Source organism: Plectropomus leopardus, chromosome 12 (genome assembly GCF_026936395.1).
Source record: "Plectropomus leopardus strain MGB_pleo_1.0 chromosome 12, ASM2693639v1, whole genome shotgun sequence".
NCBI classification, from domain to species: Eukaryota; Metazoa; Chordata; class Actinopteri; order Perciformes; family Serranidae; genus Plectropomus; species Plectropomus leopardus.
In genome coordinates this window covers 14,420,513-14,432,625 of record NC_142187.1, presented here as the reverse complement: position 1 = coordinate 14,432,625, position 12,113 = coordinate 14,420,513, and the positions used below count along the sequence as shown (strand labels likewise).

Here is a 12,113-nt window from a genome sequence, read left to right as displayed (position 1 = left end):
TGATGAGAGCACAGAAAAACAAAGAAAAAAAAATCTCTGATTTGAAATAAACAAAACAAGATAATACTAGTGCATTCATGTAGGACCCTTTCGTTCACAGTAAAAAGCTAGATGAAAAAAATATGCTTTAGGGCCTTTGGAGGGATTGTATGCTATTATATAATTAGTAAAAAGGTTTTTCTGCGTGATACCAGAAAAACCACTACTTCTCTACATCATGATGATCCTGCTTTTATACGAAGATTGTGTTGGTGCACTAAATTATGTTACGGATATGTAACAGCCTATAGAGGCGGCACACAACCCCCCAAGGCCATAAATAGAAAAGTCAGAGACCTTGGGCTTTTATGTTAAATATACCAAAGGTAGGCATAGACGCACAAGTTATGAAATTTTAAAGATACACAGAACTACCATTTGATGCGGCAGGCAACAATTACTTCTGTGGGCACGGACAAGAGTTTGTCGCTATGGAGATGGTGTTTTGTGGAGTAAAAAGCCAAAGATAATACAATAATATTATGTAATTGGAAAGTGGAAACCCTGGTTACTATGGCGGGGCTGGCAGATGAAGGTGTAGTAGAGCCTTAGTGTGAGCATCTGCATATTGTACTACCACGTTACTATAAATGGCTGAGGCTGCTTTCTAACTGTTTTCATGCCATGTCAAGGAAGAGCAGCAACATGCCGTTATTTCAGCCATTCAGTAAAGTGTAAAAATATCTTAGTAGCTTTAACTGTTTTTCAGTGTTACGTGCTTTTTTTGGAGTGTTTGCTGCTGTAGAATGAACTGAACTGTGAACGCTGGACTACATTATATCCAAGTCTTTTCCTCGACTGTTGTGAGGTGCAGATTACACCAAGCCTGAGTGGTTTGTCTCTCTGCATATTGTTGTCCTGAGGCAGCACAGAGTATTTTTGTCCCCAACACTCTCCCATTTATATATATCCATTGACTTGTACACATGGACGACGTGTTTCTGATGAATTAAACAAGGAGCTGGAGTCGTAATAATGTTGCACTTTTGAGTGAGAACTCCTCTACAGGAAAGAGAGCCAACCGAGCGCTCCAGGAATGAGTCCTTAGCGCCCCAAGCTCCCTCATCTCAAAGCCAATGGGTTTATTGAATGGGTTCTTGGTTTGATGAAATAAGAAATAAAGTATGTGGTTAACACAAGCTTAGGAAAAACTGCACATTTTAGACTGGGCTTTTACAGTGAGCATCTCAAGACACACCTGTGTAGTAAATATGCTGTTAAAATCAGCACGTTGATACGCCACACCTGTCAGGTGGATGGATTCTTTTTGAGATGGATTTTCTTTAGGAGAACTTTTAAGTAACACAGATTTTTCTAAAAAATGTGACCAAATTTTAGTAGAAATATATCTATGCATGAAAAAAGTGTTAGCTATTTAACTTAAACCTGTGAAAAAATAGAAAAAAAATCAGAGCAAAAACAAAAGTGTTATAAGTGTGTAAATTTCAGTTCAGTGCATATTCCTCAAACCACAAACATTTGCCATTATAATAGTGCAAACAGCATAAGGGATGTGTAGGGTAGAGTGGGAGGAAAAAAAGGAGAGAAAAACATGTAACTCAACAAATATACTGTATTTCTTATGCAGAGGCAGAATATGTGATTTCAGTCTGTTTCATGTGTGTTACATTAATGCACATCCTTACTACCTGCTTTCTCTGACATGTTTTTGTACTTGTATACTTTAAAAACAGACACTTTACAAGCAGACATATTATTCGTATTCTTATATTTCTTCATATTTTATTGCAAATTTTCTTATTTTATATCATATCTTTATACTTTTTCACTGTGTTTATTCTTACGCACCAAATAACCAAGTTAAATTACTTGAATTATTTACTTAAAATTATTTCACATGACCAAAAGGAACTGCTTTGATGGAAATAGGCTCAATTGTAAAAAAAAAAAAAAAAAAGAAAAAAAAAAGAAAAAGTATGAAAATGTTTTATTATCAAGTTTCTCATAGAAAACTGAATTTTCTTGTTTCATCGCCTCATGTGACACATTGCTGACCTGAGGAGGAATAAGGGGGGGCTGGGTATGGAAGCAATCAATTTTTTGATTGATGCATTATCACATGGCCTGAATCTTGGGGGAAAAAAAATCGATTTATAGGGTGTGTTTTTTTTCTGCCTTTAACCTCAATTCATGCAGTTGATGATTATTAAAACATATCCACTTTCCTACAAAGGGAAATTCATCTGGGTCTGTTTTCCCTTTTTTGCATTGACCAGCTATGAGAGCAAATTGACGCTGTCATCTAACAAAGATAAAGGTAATTGGTCACAATGAGGAAAACAGCATTTGACTGGAGCCAGCGTGTAACAATTATGTTAGCGGCGGGAGAGGGGCAGAGAGTGGCTCTTCTCTTCCTGATGGCATTACTGTAACCGGACTGAGGACGCTTGTTAATGGGTCGTAGATGATAGATGAGTTATCGTCTGGTGAAAAATATGAAGGGGAGGGTGAAATCAGGCCAGCAATATTACATGATTCACTTTTTTTCCCTCCCCTGTGCCATCCACACTTTGTGCGGGAAGATTTATCCCCACAAATCATGTATTAAGATATTTAATTTCACAGGAATATATTTATTCAGGGTGTAATTTTGTTTCTACAGCGGAGGCAATTCATTAAAAATTCCTTTAAATAGACGTCAGCGGTTGGTTTCTTGCCAGCTTGGTCAGAGATTTACTGTTTCACTGTTACTGTAGCTTACTTAAAGAGGTATTTTACTGCTGGAAAGATGGTCTTTTCATGGGGCTGTGTATGCAGGAGAAAGATGCAAATACTTTCGAAATTGGTGCAACATGAACAGAGGAAACAGAGGAAAAGGGGCTTTAGCATTTGCTTTTCAGAGATACAAAATCTACCACAATGCACTGCGCCACAACGGACCAATAAACGTTCCCGTGGAAGCTTGATGCAAGCTTGAGCGTTTTTCCACGAAACAATATGGCTGCTGGCTGCTAACAAACATCCTAAATTATAGTGAAAGGATAAACCCAGTTTCTGAAAACACTTAATGCAAGAACTAGGAAATGCAGTTACATTATCTTTATTAATATCTGCTCAGGGCTGCAGAGTTTTACCATTTTCAGCTTCCGATTTTACAATACAAAAATCATTATGGCGCACACTCACAAATTCTCGTATTACAACCAAATAGTGCACTAAAATGTTCCGGCAATAGTGTAGACAAACCTTAAACAGCAGTGCCTAGTTCATTTCTATGAAAATTTCTCAGTAGCACATGAAGCCAAAAAAGCTTTTTTTCCACAGTAGGGCATTTAACTGCCCTATAGGATCTTCAGAATTGCAAATTAGCAAACTAGAAGCTTAGGGCTGCTGAGTGCGGCCAAATGGCTAACTTCTCGGTTAGCACTCAGATAACTTGAACAGGGACAAAATTACTTAACCTTTCAGCTCTTCTAGACTTTTGAAATGTTATGGGACCAAATGGATCAAATCTAGATAGTGAAAAGAGCAATTTCTCAGGTTCTGATGTTCAAAATAATGTACCCCCTGATTTACAGACATCTCTTTCACCGCATAAGTCCACGGGAAAAGTCTTTTTGGGCCCCATGGCAACATGTGACGGACCAAGATGATGTAATTCCACTTTTGGCCACTATTCAAAATTGGCTTTAAATCCCGGCGCTGTTCCTGGGGGCTTGGCAGGAATACAAAAATGCAGAAGTACAATCTGTAGTTCAAGCAACAGCTCTACAGCCAGCGAAAAACAGCAGCGGATTTGAGCCGAGAGACGAGCAGAAGAGACGGGAGGAAACTACCCTTACTGTTACGACACAAAGCTGGTTGAAAATCAGCAAAGTGTCCCTTTAAGAACCCGACTTCTGAATGTCATTGCCAGGGTTTGGCTCAAGTCCAATATTGTGTGTGTGTGTGTGTGTGTGTGTGTGTGTGTGTGTGTGTGTGTGTGTGTGTGTGTGTGTGTGTGTGTGTGTGTGTGTGTGTTTGACAAGAGGCCTGTCTCTCAGACATAGAGAGAGGGAAATTTGCCACCAATTATGCAATTATTAAGTTTTTGTTCATTTAATTCACAGCATTCTGTGTGTGAGCTGGCATAATACTGTGAATCCACACCTTATAGCAATACAGAGACGGGCGACTAATGAGCTGACAGGGGAGCGGGAAAAGAGAGAGGGGACAGCTCGCTTGTGGCTCGGTATCGATGAATCACAATTTTTCATGTCCCCTTTCTCGTAAGCAGCTTGAGATTCAAAAACAGGACTGGCTGGCTGGAAGGCAAATGATTTGATTTATCACATGTGACGGCCTCGGGGGTTTGCATATGTGTACAGTCTCACAGGTAGCCCCCCCACCCCCCTTCTGCATTTCTTATAGCTCCCATGGCTGTGTGTTTGTATTCGTCTGGCATTGCCTCTGATACATTGAATCAATTGCCTCCACCCACACCAACCATCCTCCCCCATACTCATATGCCTCAGTGAAATTAATGCCTTTGGGACATACACGAGTTTAAGGCAGCCTCGCTCATTGATTGCAGCCCATTGTAATAGCAATGGAAATATATTCAGATAATTATCAGCCTCATTTAGGTATGTGGCTTGCTTATGAACCTGGTGTTGCTGTGCAAAGGGAGAAAGGTTTTTTTTTCCTGCAGCAGCAGCAGCAGAGAGCCTCAGAGCAGACAGTAAATTTGCTCATCAACCGGTTTCGTTCCAGTGTGAGGTAAAATTATCCAATATTTCACGGTCTGGCCCTTTGAAGGTGGCGTTACTCAGCAAAGCTCAATGTGCTATGGAACCAAAATGTAATAGTGTTCAAACTTATTTTCATGGGTGGATGCAGGCCCGTCCAACCTGCTGCATGAAGAAATACTCTCTCCGTAAACATATCAAGTAAACAACTAATCCTCACGTTTCATTTCACCCTCCTTTGAAGGCGCGGTCACGCTTGTTGTCTGACAGCGATAAGGTCAGGGTTTATCTGCACACGGACATGTGGGAGCCCATTGATCCCATTAACAGTGTGTGTGAAGAATATTACAAAAATGATGAGAACTTCATAGGAGGTCAGATGGGGATCAATATTAAATCCTATCTCATTTATAATCCTGCTGAGTGGAGAGGCTCGACGGGGCTTAGCTGCTTAAAGAAGACAGCATTTGACAATTTACTTTAATGCTCATATGAATAAATGTAATGACACACAAGTGCTTTGAGATGAAATGTTTTTATTGTCTGTTTTCAGGCACTTTGGGCGCTATTTCGTTGTCAACAGACGTACTAAAAATACTCTGACGGATGATGGAGAGGCTTGACCGAAAAAAGGCACTTGCGAACATGATCAAGGAGAGTATTGACATGTGAAATTAAAATTCATCAAATGTTTGTTGCATCTCCCGGCAGATTGATGTTGGCTATTTTTAAGGAGATTTGGCTGCTCTTATCTGCAATCTCCACCCTCTTAGACACACGGCGTCTTCAGATCAAGGATTAAGTTTCTCATTATGCATATCACTTACAGGATTAACCCATTCGTGCACTTTCATCTCCCCAAGTTATGAATCTGACCGCTGGTGGATGTAAAACTCAATGAGATTGATTTTGAAACCAGCTGCGAAGAAACTCTGAAACTTTTTCTCCCGCTCTCCAAAAATCTAGGAATGTAACCTCTGATTTTTCCTGAGCCAATTAAGCTGTAAGATTTGTTTGAAGTTGTAGATTGAAAGGAGAGCTTTGCCGGTTTTCGGGGGCCAAACAGTGAAGGGAGACCACAGGGGTCCAGGTTCCCAGAGCCTGCATGTGTAATCCAGTCTAACATGCATGCAAATCTCATCTGTGCCCGCACACAATGGCCTGTCTGTGTGGAGGAGGGAGGAAGGAGAAGCAGAGAGAGAGGAAAAAGCTGTGTCCACTGTGCCAGAGCATATGCCATGATAGGTCTTAGGAGACAGAGCATAGACGAGCTAAAGTTCACAGACTAGTAAGAGTCTTTTATCTGGGTTGATAGTCAAACATCTGCATAATTAATCCAATATCTGTGGTGCTCTCCGAGGAGGGGAAAAAAAACACAGCATTGCCCGTGGAAAAGAGAACATTGTAAATTCCTGGCACTGCTCTGAGTGCACTTCTTCTTCTCTGCGGTGTAAAAACAAAAGTTGGCAACCCAGATCTCAAGGGAAATTAAAAATCGTTGTCTTATCCAGCCAATTAAATGATATACACCTTTTTGTACATGGCTGGAGCTGGCCCCTGGATTCTATTTAGAGCCTGTTGTGGTTCTTCACTTTCACTTCACCCCGCAAAAACGAAAATCGGGGGTACAAGGTGCGGGTGATTTTTTTTTTTCCCAGAGACACAGAGAACTTACTTTCCATCTGTCTCTATCATATAGATTTATAGGATTAAGCCAAATGCTGTTTTAGTCCCCGGCAGAGGCTCAACTCTTTCATGTGAGACATTGGATTAGATAATCAGGGAGCCTTTGTGTGTGTGTCGTCTCCCACTCTCCCAAAGCCTCCTTTCTCTGGCGTCTCCTCATTGTGTGTGTATGCACACCACGCCTCCAACTTTATTACATTTCGATAACTTTATACACTTTCTTCTCCCGAGCTAGCACCTCTGTTCCACTGGGACCCCAACTGGGCAGACCATAGCTCAGCGGGGGGCCTTCACTCCAATTTGCCATCGTTTGTCACCATTTGTTCGTCCTGACAAACAAAATGTTGGCCCTCTGTCCCCTCCCGTTTGGCCGCAGTCACACATGGCATCAGCTGCTCTCCCTCTTCTCACGGCTCTATTTTTCTTCTTTCTTTTGACTGAATATCTCGTTGCGAGCCGGGGCGGACATGTGCTTAAAATAGTTCCCCTCGTCTAATTACCTCATTTCATCTGACATTAATATTGTAGCATGTTACTGTTGCATTATTGATGCCGTGTTTGTCTTGGTGTATGAGATGTTAATTAAAAGATAAACTGGAGCTGTGGCTGCATGACAGTCTCTTTATTCAGGAGTCAGCGGGCTTCTGGAGACTTCTTTTCTTTGACCCTGTGTATTGTTGACGCAGTCAGATGTCTCCAGCAGCCCCCAGCTTCATTGTGTACTTAAATATCTCTATTACACTGTAAAATCTGACGAGCTGATCTTACTTCGAAAATTCTTGCAAACCAAATGCTTTGAATAAGATACGTAAATATAACTATTCATTTTTAATTGTATGTTTACTTTATATCTCAGTGTTAAGTTTACTTAAAAATTAGCTGTATTTACGTCAGTTTTGTAAAAGTTGTTCAAAATGACAAGTGAAATCACCTCGTTCTTTATCAGTGTTATCAACCTCAGTAAATCAAGTTAGTCTGACTTAACTTGAACATGACGAAGAGGATTTTTGTCGAAGATGAAGTCAGAGGATCAGCCATCCAACAGAATACAGATATATAGCACAGTAAACTTACTCTTACACTTAGAATGACTAATTTAATTAAACTTGTCATTTTTAAGTTGAAACAATTTTGCAAAGCACGGATAAAAAAAACTTAACAAGTAGATATAAAGTAAAGATGAATAAAGATGAATAATTATATTTACCTACATTTATCATGGCAATCAGTTTCCTAGACTTTTTTTCCCCTACAAGTAAAATCATCTTGTCCTATTTTACAGTGCACAGGCCTCTTAGATTTCAACGTAATTGCATAATGCATTTTAAACCCAGTTTATGATAAACTTCAGCTGGACAGACTTCCATGAGGCCGGCTGGGCTGCTGACGAATAAGGGTCGAGATGTTTCGGGCAGATATGCGTAGCAGGCATGGCGACCTTCTCCGTGGTCAGATAGCTGATGCTGATTTCCTGCCTCATATCACTTTCTTGCATCTTAGCTTGGTGAAGCAGAGAAACTAAAACATGTTAAATTGCTCCCCGGCTCCATAAAAACACAGGAAGGTCAGGCAGTTAAAGAGCTTTCTGAGGCTTCCTGGGAGAGTAAAGCCTCTCTTTGGATTGCTTGCAAATGGACAGGCAATAAACTTTGGGCGACTTTACGGTGTTAACAGCAAGGAGTGAATCCAGTTGGGGGGTTCGGTTTCACTCCCCTCCGTCTCCCTCCTGCACTCCTCTCTGATGTTCTGTGTCATAAGGTTTTAGCTGCGAGTTGTGAGATGAACCGACAGATGACCGTGCCATTAGGCTGAGTGGCTGGCTGTTTCTCTAGTCAATGAGGCCGCGGTGACAAATAAGTTGGCAAAGATTTAGACAAGAGGCTCCTTGGCACCGAGGCCCGGGCTGCTTCCTTTCAGCCCCCAATGAGGGACGAAGAACAGATGTCTGGTTTGAAGCCACAGAGTTTCTCTTGAGCTGTAATTTTTTGTCTTGTTTGAAGTGAGCCCCGAGGCATATCTCATTTTCAGCCCTTGTACCAAATCATATGCATACCTTTATTCACATCTTGAAGACTCTCATTAGGTGAAATGAAGAGTGTCAGATATGAGGGAAGCTATTAAGGAAGAGCAGCCAGCCCAGTGGTCTCTCGTAATTGGAGACACTAGTGCTGAGATGAGCTTTATATTACCAACGCCAGAGTAAATACTGACCTTGCTGTTTTCACGCTCGCGGCCCTGAGGGCGTTTTTAGTCTCCAGTTGAGATTCAGGAAAAGTAATGGTGAGACATAAATTCAGAAAGGAGCGCAAATATGTTGGCTTTTGCCAGCAAAGAACAAAAAGATATATTGATCATTAAAAGGATTTATGCATAACAAACTCAACGGGCTTTAAGGATAAGTCGGGTGATATTCAATAGTTTTATCCCACGGAAAAACCAAAACACAGGAAATTTATAGCACTAACACATATAGCCTGTGTAGCTGTAGCCTGATACGGTGCATCTTATTCCTCTGTGCTATAGATCTCCCCTGTTCAAAAACTATTAAAAACAAATCAATGAGTCACATAGTTGCACCGGATGTCCCTTAATGAACACTGTAGTTTATTTTGAGTCAATCCAACATGATGTCCTGCTGCTGTAAATGTTCACTGGAGCACCAAACGTGAGTTAATCCACTGCTGAAGATAATCCTTTAAAAAGGCATTATTTACTTCTGCTTAAGTTACATTTGCTAAGAACTACTGTTAATGGAAACTTCTGATCCTTTCTGATGTTTAATAGCTTGCTGCCATAGACATCGCTAGTGTTTCAGTTTATCAAGGGAGCGTGTTAACTGATGACTTTGAGATGAATGTGTCATTGCTGCTTGTGGTAACTCACGGTTAGCTTCTCTGTGAGGCTGGAAAATTTGAGTTTGCTACGACAGAGAAGGAATGGCCCACTCTGCTGTGCTCCTGATTGTGGAGCGAGACTGGTTAGAGTTAGGGTTAAAATGTCAGGGTATAGCCAATCAACATATTCTAATACAACAGTTTGTATGATATCATACAAATTAGCGCCTCACAGATGACTAGGGGTGGATACCGAAATCCAGTTTTAAACGGGCACCAGGGCCAAATTATTAAAGATTGGAGTATTGATGAGCTGTGACGTTAAAGGTACTGCTATTGATTAATTATTTTGGTTACATAAACATTATCTTTTACAGTTTTTATCTCACCCACTCTGTTTCTAATCTACAAAAGGAGTAAGACATTTGTCTATGATGCATTTTTGCTCTTTAGTCTGAAGGAGAGTTCTGTGTGTCAGAGCCTGGCAGCCTGCTGCATGTGCGAGGGGCGGGGTCAGCTGTGCCACTCTGTCACACTCACATGCACACACACACACACACACACACACACACAAGCCCTGCTTACACTTCTCAGACGTGCCACAAGTGCAACAACTCTTGCACGTAAGGCCGAAAACACGAGCAATCTTTCAAAACATCTGACTTAAATGCACCGTTTTTGACCATCGAGGTAAAACTTCACCTCCCGTTACCCCATCCACCTCAGGTATGTTAGAGTCTATAGTAGTGATTTGTACAAAACAATGCTATTGCTGAATGTTAATTTATATACTCTTGTTGCATAAATAGAAACTAAAGCAATGTCAATTCTGAATTTTTCTTCATTTTTCCCCTTAAAAACACCAAAAAGAACCAATAAGAGTACTGTTATACTACTGGATTGATGAGCAGTATCGGTAAGACTAGTAGTACCGTTAAAATCTAAACGATACCCATCCCTTCGGATGACACTGCGTCCTTAACATACAGTCATGTAATCAACGTACCGTTACGAAAGTCTGGTTTAGGCAATAAACGTTACTATTGTAGCCAGTATGTATTACCACCGAGCACAGAAAAGGGATGTTACAGGTTCATGTAAAGACTGGAGCACACTCAAAAAACTACATCGAGAGCCAAGAGGACAGAAAACCATAGGGGACAGAAACACAGGACTCAAATATAGAAATTGTTTGCATATACTGAATGCTTAGAAAAAGTGATAAATGAGTTGAATTCCCAAGGTAAGTTCAACAGGTAAGTTCAAATTGCAATGAAAATGTATTCACAGATTCACTTATAAAATAAGAAACTTAAAAAAATAAACTGTGCACCTCAAAATATAAACATATTTAAGACCCAGGTCTATGGAACTGCTGTGTGATTGGACGTGAGTGCTTTTTTAAATGTTGTTTGAGCCGCTAACTAAAGGCAATTTTCTGTCACCATATGATAGACAAAGTTTTTTGAATCTTTAATCCTGAATTCTCCCTCAGAGCTGTATGCGTGTGTGTACAGTTCAGTCCTACCGTGCTTGACATACTGTAGGTGTTCAGTTCACAGCGTCCTCACTGCAGTAACAGGTTCAGACTCACTCGGGCTGGGCTCGCCATCCAGTACCGGATAATGGTTCTCTCTGACATAGTTTCCAAATCTCTGGGATCTCCTCCAATGGCTATGTTTATTCTATCAACTAGAAAATACAGATAATAAAATGAACTCAGTGCTTCAAATCACAACTTGATATCACTCATATCAAAAAACAAACACACAAAGAAAAATAGCTTAAGGAGCTATAATTGTAATACTCAACTGCAGTTAACCCTATGAAACCTGGATTGACATTAGTTATATTGTGCTGCATTAAAATACCTTACACAAGCATTTAAAAATGTTAAAACCTGAACAAACTGGTTTGATTTTTTATTTACAAAAAAGGTAATCAGCAATTTTGCATGAATGTTCTGCAAATTGAAGGAATTATTAAAATGTGTAAAAAGCCCAAAAATAGAGAATTATATATTTAAAATTATGTCACAGTAGGAATATATATTATTTTATCTAGCTTTTTTTTCCTTTTACTTTAATTCTTTTTTCTCTGGTAATATTCTTGTAAGTTTTTACTAATTCCTTGCAAATTTTAAGGTCATCTCTTGTAGTGTTGCTAATGGCCTTTTTCCTGTGCTTTTGAAAGAAATCAAGCCAATTTACTTTAGAGGGTTTAGGTGCACAAACAGCAAACATTTAGTAAATTCAACACACCTTTAAAATATTCATAAATTGCCTATTGGCAATAAACAAAAATACCCATGCTTCTGGTAAAACTTCACTTGTAAAGTACTCTTAACCAGCCGCCTGGCTGCAGCAATTAGCTCAAAGAAATATGCATGAAAACGAAATAAGTGACAGTATTCTTACTTCACCAACACAACAGAACATTTTTAAAACCTATTAAATGTCATGCTTCCGGTCGCCAACAGCTGGGATTGTACATGTCCCTAATTTAGCACTGAGGCAAACGCTCACTAGACGCTAATGTTTTTAGCACATGTAAACGGAGTTTAACACAGCGAAAATTAGCATGACAGCTAGCGGCTGATTCGACTCACCAAAGGACAAACGTGCGTTAGAAAAGGCGTCAGGGCTCGTGCGTGCGATGCCACAGGCGGACTACGTCCTTTTTTATCCGCACTGTGGTTTATATTGTCAACATAAAACATTGAGTGACACACGGAGACACAACAGTATCTTTAACGGAGTTTTCTATTGATTTTAGCTGCTTTTCTTGCCACTTTGATTCACATTCAACCAAGCCCGACTCTCTGCCCTTTCACCTCGGTACAACGCAACCTAACCTGATACACGTT

The 12,113-nt window shown here is 40.2% G+C and overlaps 1 long non-coding RNA gene across 1 annotated transcript in view; it reads right to left on the bottom strand.

Annotated features, from left to right (window-relative positions):
• Window positions 1–12,113, bottom strand: part of LOC121951891 (uncharacterized) — an 18,349-nt gene extending 6,236 nt beyond the window's left edge. Inside the window, exons 1-2 of the long non-coding RNA XR_015778117.1 lie at window positions 11,856–12,113; window positions 10,776–10,939 (exon numbers count right to left, since the gene is read on the bottom strand). This is a non-coding gene — a long non-coding RNA (uncharacterized LOC121951891). The remainder of the gene's footprint in view (window positions 1–10,775; window positions 10,940–11,855) is intronic.